Genomic DNA, 6,429 nt, shown 5'->3' with positions numbered 1-6,429 from the left:
CTTCACATTGTCCCTTGATGGTGTCCAATCGCAAGCCTTTGGGACACTCTGTTTCACCCTACGTGCCTCCCCTGTCCCAGGGAGGAAAAGAACAGCTTTTTACATGTACCCACGTTTTTACTCTTTCTTTGTTCTTTCCTTGTTCCTGATGTCTCAAGTTTCCCTCTTTTATAATTTCCTTAATAATTTCCTTTCTATGTGAAGAAATTCTCTTAGCCATTCCTTTAGGGTTGGTCTGATGATGGCAAATTCTGTTAGTTGCTTTCATCTGTCTGTGGGCATCTTGATTTCATCTTCATTCCTGAGGGATAGTCTTTGCTGGATATAGAATTCTGGGTTGACAGTTTTTCTCTTTCAAGATTTTTTTTTGTCTTTAGTTTTCTGAACTTTGTTTATGACATGTTTTGAAGTGGATTTCTTTAGGTTTATTTCATTTGGGATTGGCTCATCTTCTTGAATCTGTAAATTAATATCTTTCACTGAACTTGGGATGTTTTCAGCTGTTATTTCTTTGAATCCTTTTTTAGCCCCACACTCTTTCTCCTCTTCACCCAGTAATACAAATGTTAGATCTCTGGTTATAACATTTAGGTCCCCGAAGCTCTGCTCACTTCTTTTCAGTCTATTTTCTCTCTGTTATTCATATTGGGTAATTTCTATTGTTCTGTCTTCAAGCTTACTGATTCTTTCCTCTGCCGTAGTCATAGTCACCTTGAGTTGTTTATTTCAGTTATGTTTTTCAGTTCTAAATTTCCAGCTGGCTCTTCTGTATATCTTTTATTTCTTTGCTGAGACTTTCTAATTTTTATGTGTTCAAGCATGTTCATAATCGTTCATCAAAGCATTTTATGATAGCACTGTCTCACACTCCTGTGCCTCGCCTCATTGCCAATGGGTGGGGGGTGGAAGTTCCATTCCCCACTGGACCCTGGTAAGTGGAGGCTTGAAAAGAAAAATGTATGTACAGAAATGTGCACATATCATCAATATGTGATCATAAGTTTGATGAACCTTCACAAATGGGAAATATGAGAGCATTTTAAGAATTTTCTTATTTCTTTGCATGTTCTTATAATAATGTATCCAGTACTTTTTCCTTATTGGCTCCCAAATTATTCACTCGCCTGTTGACTCCCTCCCTCTGCCCTTCATCTCTGTTTATTCACATTCATTCTTTTATTCATTCATTCACATATTAGTTTCCCTCTCTTCTTCCCTCCCTCCTCCCTCCCTCCTCCCTTCCCTCCTCTCTTTCCTCCTCTCACCTATCCATCAATTCGTTGCTGAAGGATCAGGTATTCTGTGGCCATGGGGCAGTGAGCTCTTCTTCCCTAACACTCCCTTTAGTAGGGGAAAGGAAGGAAGGGCACCCTATGTAGGGTAAGGGGTTGCCTTCTCTTGGGAGAAGTCCCTGAGGGGCAGCTAGGCCAGAAGCAGCATAATCAGAAGGCCTTGGCCCATGTCCTGTCTCTACCACTGATCTCTGCTGTGACTCTCTAGGAATCAGTCTCCTTCATCTATAATTTCCTATTTGGTTTGGTCCCCTCTCTGACCCTGTGGCATATATTATTTTGCATATATTAATTTGGAGTTTCCCAGGGACTTCCCAGGGAACAAGCCAGCCCAGAGAGGGATGCCAATTGGGTGGGGTCTGTGCCCTTAGTAGCGTCTGATCACCCCCACCCAGGCTGGGCCATGAGAGGTGGGCTGGGGTAAGAGGGAACGTGAGAGAAATTTTGGGAGGATGAGTCAGCCCAAGTGTCAGCCTAGAAACAGTGCTAGCTTGCCTCTACTGTTCTGTTTCTCTGTGGGGTTGTATAGCATTCAGAAGGGAGGAGGCCTCCAGCCCTTCTCCTCAGCCTGGGGTGGGACCTAGAATATAGGGTGTCAGAGCGAGAGACCTGGAGGTCATGCAGTGTCTGATTGCCTTGTTTCACAAATGACAGTTTGGAAGCCTGAGGAAGACAGGGACTTACTGGAGGTCACACAGGAAAGTTGATGACAGAGTCAAGGCTGGGGCCAACTCCCTGGTCTCCTTGTCTGGAACCCTTGGCTAATCACTGTTGGTCTGTCCTCACTTTATCCTGCCCAGGACAGAGGACAGAGTTGGGAACCTAAGCAGAGACAAGGGTCTTCCCTTGTCTCTACAGAGCCCAGCTATGTGTTTAGACACCTATTTGTAAATTTTAACCAGGATGTCCAGATACTACAATGAGAGATGTGTTCAGGACACCTACTGAATGTTGCAGGGAAAGGGGGCTCTGTGCCACTCACCATCCCCTGTCCTCCACACTGTCACTCCTGCCTTGTGTACTGAGTGTCTTCTGCACACTCTGGCTGGTGCTGGTTCTAGGGATCTAAAGACCTGCACCCTGCCCTTACAGAGCTCACAGCCATTTGTGTGTGTGTGTGTGTGTGTGTGTGTGCGTGTGTGTACGTACTGCTGGCTGGGGGCTGGGCTGGGGTGGACAGTTACAGCTCAGTGTGCAGAGTGGAGCTATGATGGGGATGTGCAGGGACCAGAGAAGCAGAGGAGGCCCTGGAGAGCAGGGAGGGTTCCCCAAAGGGGAGTGGGCCCTGGCCCAGGGGTGATATGTGCACATAAAGTGGTGAGAAGGGGTGTGGGAAAGGCTTTTCAGGTGGCGGGAATAGCATGAGCAAAGGCCAGGAGTGAGGAAGAGTGCGGGCAGTGCAGCCCTCAGCGAAGTCCCTATTAAGAGCCCAGCTATGTATTTAGAAGCCTATTTGTGTATCTTTACCAGGACATCCAGATGCTTTGCAATGGGAAGTGTGTCCAGGACATCTAGTCCTTCACATTGCTGGAAATAGAAGCAGTTTAATTCATTTTACAAATCAATGAGGGCCAAGAGAACCCTTGGTGACATTTTTATTGAGGGAATAGGGTCAACACATAATCATCTTCCACTGTCCGAACTCACTAGCATGGAAAATTACAGAATAATGGTTTTTGAGACCTCCTTGAGCTGCTTTCTGGGTGGACAGACAAGGGCTGTCCTCTGTGGATGGGGTAGGGACGACTTATCTGGTGTTTCAAGAGCCCTCCTGGCTTATGATTCTGCACGGTTGATTTGTCCGTTTAATTCATGCATCTCAAGTATTTATTCAGTGCCTTCTGGGCTGGCTGGGCCTTGTGCCCCGTGCTGGGTGTGTGTAAGTAAACACTCATGGTCCTTGCCTTTAAGGAGCTCACAGAATGTGGAGGGACACAGACACAAAGTCATCAAGCAAGCTCACCAGAGAGTCAGTGTGATGTGAGGAAACATGGGGACTGGCCAGAGACAGATACATGCTCATATTGGGTGATTGGAGGACAGTTTCATAAGGATTTATACAGGTGTAGGCAGGATGTGGAGAAGCCACAGGGGTAGTTCAGTGGCTGGCTGGTCATGCTGGGCCCCTCCATCACTGTAGGCTTGAAAGGAGTAAAGATCTCAGAAATGAAGAGGGCTGCCACCAGCCCAGAAGGACTGCGTGGAGGATGTAGGGAGAATAAAACCCTGGCCTTTTCTGTCGCCTTCACTGGCCAAACCCAAGGAAGCCAGAAGGCAAGAGGGCCTGTTGATGTAGCCCAGAGGATGGGTCTCCATCTGCTGATCAGCACGGAGCAGGTGGAGGGAGCAGAGACATCCCGCACTCAGACTCTAGCAGGAGCACAGGGGACATAGGAGAGGATGTTTGAGCTCTGTGTTGGTTTCCAGGCATGCGGTAATGAAAGACCACACACTGGGCAGCTCAGAATGACAGAAACGTATTGTCTCACAGGGGCAGGTGTCCAAAACCAAGCTGTTACCAGGGCCATGCTCCCTCTGACGGTGCTAGGGAAGGGCATTCCAGGCCTGTCCCTTAATTCTGGTAGTTGCTTGGCTGTGGCAACATAACTCCAATCTCCACATAGTGTTCTCCCTCTGTGTGTGTGTGTGTGTGTGTGTGTGTGTGTGTGTGTGTGTGTGTGTCCAAATTTCCCCTTTTTGTAAGGGTATCAGGTAAGACTTCCTCTTAACTTAGCTAATTACTCTATCGCCAAGTGAGGTTTCATTCTGAGTTATTGGGATAGGACTTCAACATATGAATTTTTAGGAGATTCAGTCCCACCCATCACAGGCTGTGTCTTGAAAGATGAGTAGGGATTTACCAGGCACACAAGCATGTGTGTGTGCAAGGGATGAGGTGGGGGGTGCTTTCCAGGTGGGGCTATTAGACACCCAGTGTCCAAGAGCCACACGTTTGGGGGCCGTGAGTGCACACGCTTTAAGGCAGCTCAGAGGCCTGTGATCTGGTCCCTTCTCCCTCATCCCCTTCACCAGTCTCCCTCCTTCCACTGCATGCCGCGCAGGCTCCCACTTCCTGGAATTCCTCCAGAGTCTCTTCCCTTGCCAGCAGGCCTCTCTACAGGGTATGCCTGCCTTTGTGGAGATGAAAGCTTAAACAATTTGGGGGCTTCTTTAAGAGAGAAGATAGAATTAGATACCAAAGTGGGTGTTTAGACTGATAAAAGAAATCACAACAAATTCCTGGTGCCAAGAGGTTCACGTCCCTTTCCTCTGTGATCTCTGCAGGCGAGTTACCAAGAAGCTTCCAGATGGCAGTTCCATTTCCCCTCAGCCCCCAGCTCCCTGTGCTAGCAGGGGCCCAGGCCTGGAGCTCAGTACCTTCAGGAGCCCTGCTCTCTCCTGGATGGCTCTTTACCCTTCAGGCTTCAGGCTGGCTCCACATCTCAGGGTCTCCAGCTCACTGTCATCATCACATCGTCATGGAATGGTGAGCATGTGACCCCGCAGAGTGCCTGCTCATGCCCAGTGGGGCGCTGAGTGCTTTCCAAGGTCACTCACATCTGTGAAGGGGAGAGCTGCCCTCCTCCCTCCTTGGCTCATGGGGATACGGGGTCTCCGAGAGCCTGTTTCTCGCCCGCGGTCACGTGGTAGCTGGGCTTGGATCTGGTCTGGTCTCCGAGCTCTGGTTTCCAAAGTGTGCCTCCCTCATTCCAAGTAGTGTAGTGCTGCACAGGAGGTCACCTGTCGGGTCTCTTCTGTCACCCCACTCCTGAGGGCACACTGATCTCTGCTCTGTTTCCAGCACCGGGCAGAGTGTGGTACAGGCCGCCTTCAAGACGTGTTTTCTGCAGGTTAGTCTAGCAGGGGCAGGGTGGCGACCAGGGGGAGCAGGAGGAGATACAGTCATGGTGTTGAGTGTGGCCTTTATTGCAAGGACACTGCTAGCCATGAGGGGTGCCCAGCTGGGGATCAACTCTTGAATCTGTGTTTTAGAAGCTCTGGCTCTCACTGTGATGTGAGGATGGGTTTGGGGGGAACTTGTGCGAAACATATGCTACACGCCCCCCACCCTGGTGGAGCTAAGGGACACTGAGGCTGGCCTCTTCCTGTCCCCACCCTGTCTGGCGTTCCCAGGATGACTTGCTCTCATTTATAAGCTGCAGGACTTGGGCAAGGGCTGACTGTGCCAGGCCTCAGTTTCCCCATCTATAAACTCAGGTTTCTTCATATCTTCTGAGTTTCTTTACACCTTCCAACCTCACAGGGATGGGGGAGCCAACACAAAGCACAAGAAGGTCTCCCCCTGCTCCTTGCTGCCACAGCCCTGGTTTGGAGAAAGTGCCTCCTTCCTGGGGCTTCTGCTGGAGGGAGTTCAGAAGTTCAGTTCAGCTTACCAGCTTGCCTCCTGATGGGCTGTGGAGAGTCAGCCTCCCCGGCGGGCCCAGCGGGACTGAGGGTTCTGGCTCAGGGCCAGTGCCTGTTGGAGGAAATCTTGTTCTCAGTGCTCATTGCCTGGTCCTCCTTGGTCCCCGCCCTGGAGCTTGGTTAATGCTAGCTGGTCCCTTCAGGGCCTCAGGAGAGGCCCCCCCCTGGCCTGCCCTCAGTGGTCTTAGAGGAGAGGAGAGAACCCCAGGAAAGTGATGGGAGGGTCAGCCGTGGGTTCAGTCAGCAAGCCCTGGGCCAGGCCTCCCGGATGTGTGAACAGCCTGCAGTCAGCTCTCCCTGCTCAGTGTTTCACACACCTTCCGATTCCTCTGTAAAGAATGTGGGGGAATCTGCCTGGAAAGATTTGTAGTGTCTTTGGGCAAGTGGCTCCTTTGCACGGCTGCATAAAATTAATGAGGCCTGGCTCTCCATTTACCCCTTGGATGGTGAGGGTGGGAAGGGAGTAAGGTTGGGGTTGGGAGCAGTTGTTATTTGAGGTGGGAGACTCCAGCCTGGGGTTTCTGTCCAAGGGCCTGGGCTCAGGGAGGAAGCACACATGGGCTGCTGGGGTTCACGTCGTCCAAAGTTGGTGCAGTGAAATCTGGTTTGGGAGGAGGCCATAGGCTTCCTGCTATGCAAATATTTCTGGGGAGGGGCTCAAACAGTGATGGAGGGCCCGTGATGGGCTAGACAAAATCACAAGGTGATACAC

The sequence above is a fragment of the Vicugna pacos genome, chromosome 15, assembly GCF_048564905.1.
Source record: "Vicugna pacos chromosome 15, VicPac4, whole genome shotgun sequence".
Classification (NCBI taxonomy): domain Eukaryota; kingdom Metazoa; phylum Chordata; class Mammalia; order Artiodactyla; family Camelidae; genus Vicugna; species Vicugna pacos.
The sequence above is the reverse complement of the archived record's forward strand: the minus strand, read 5'-3'. Positions refer to the sequence as shown.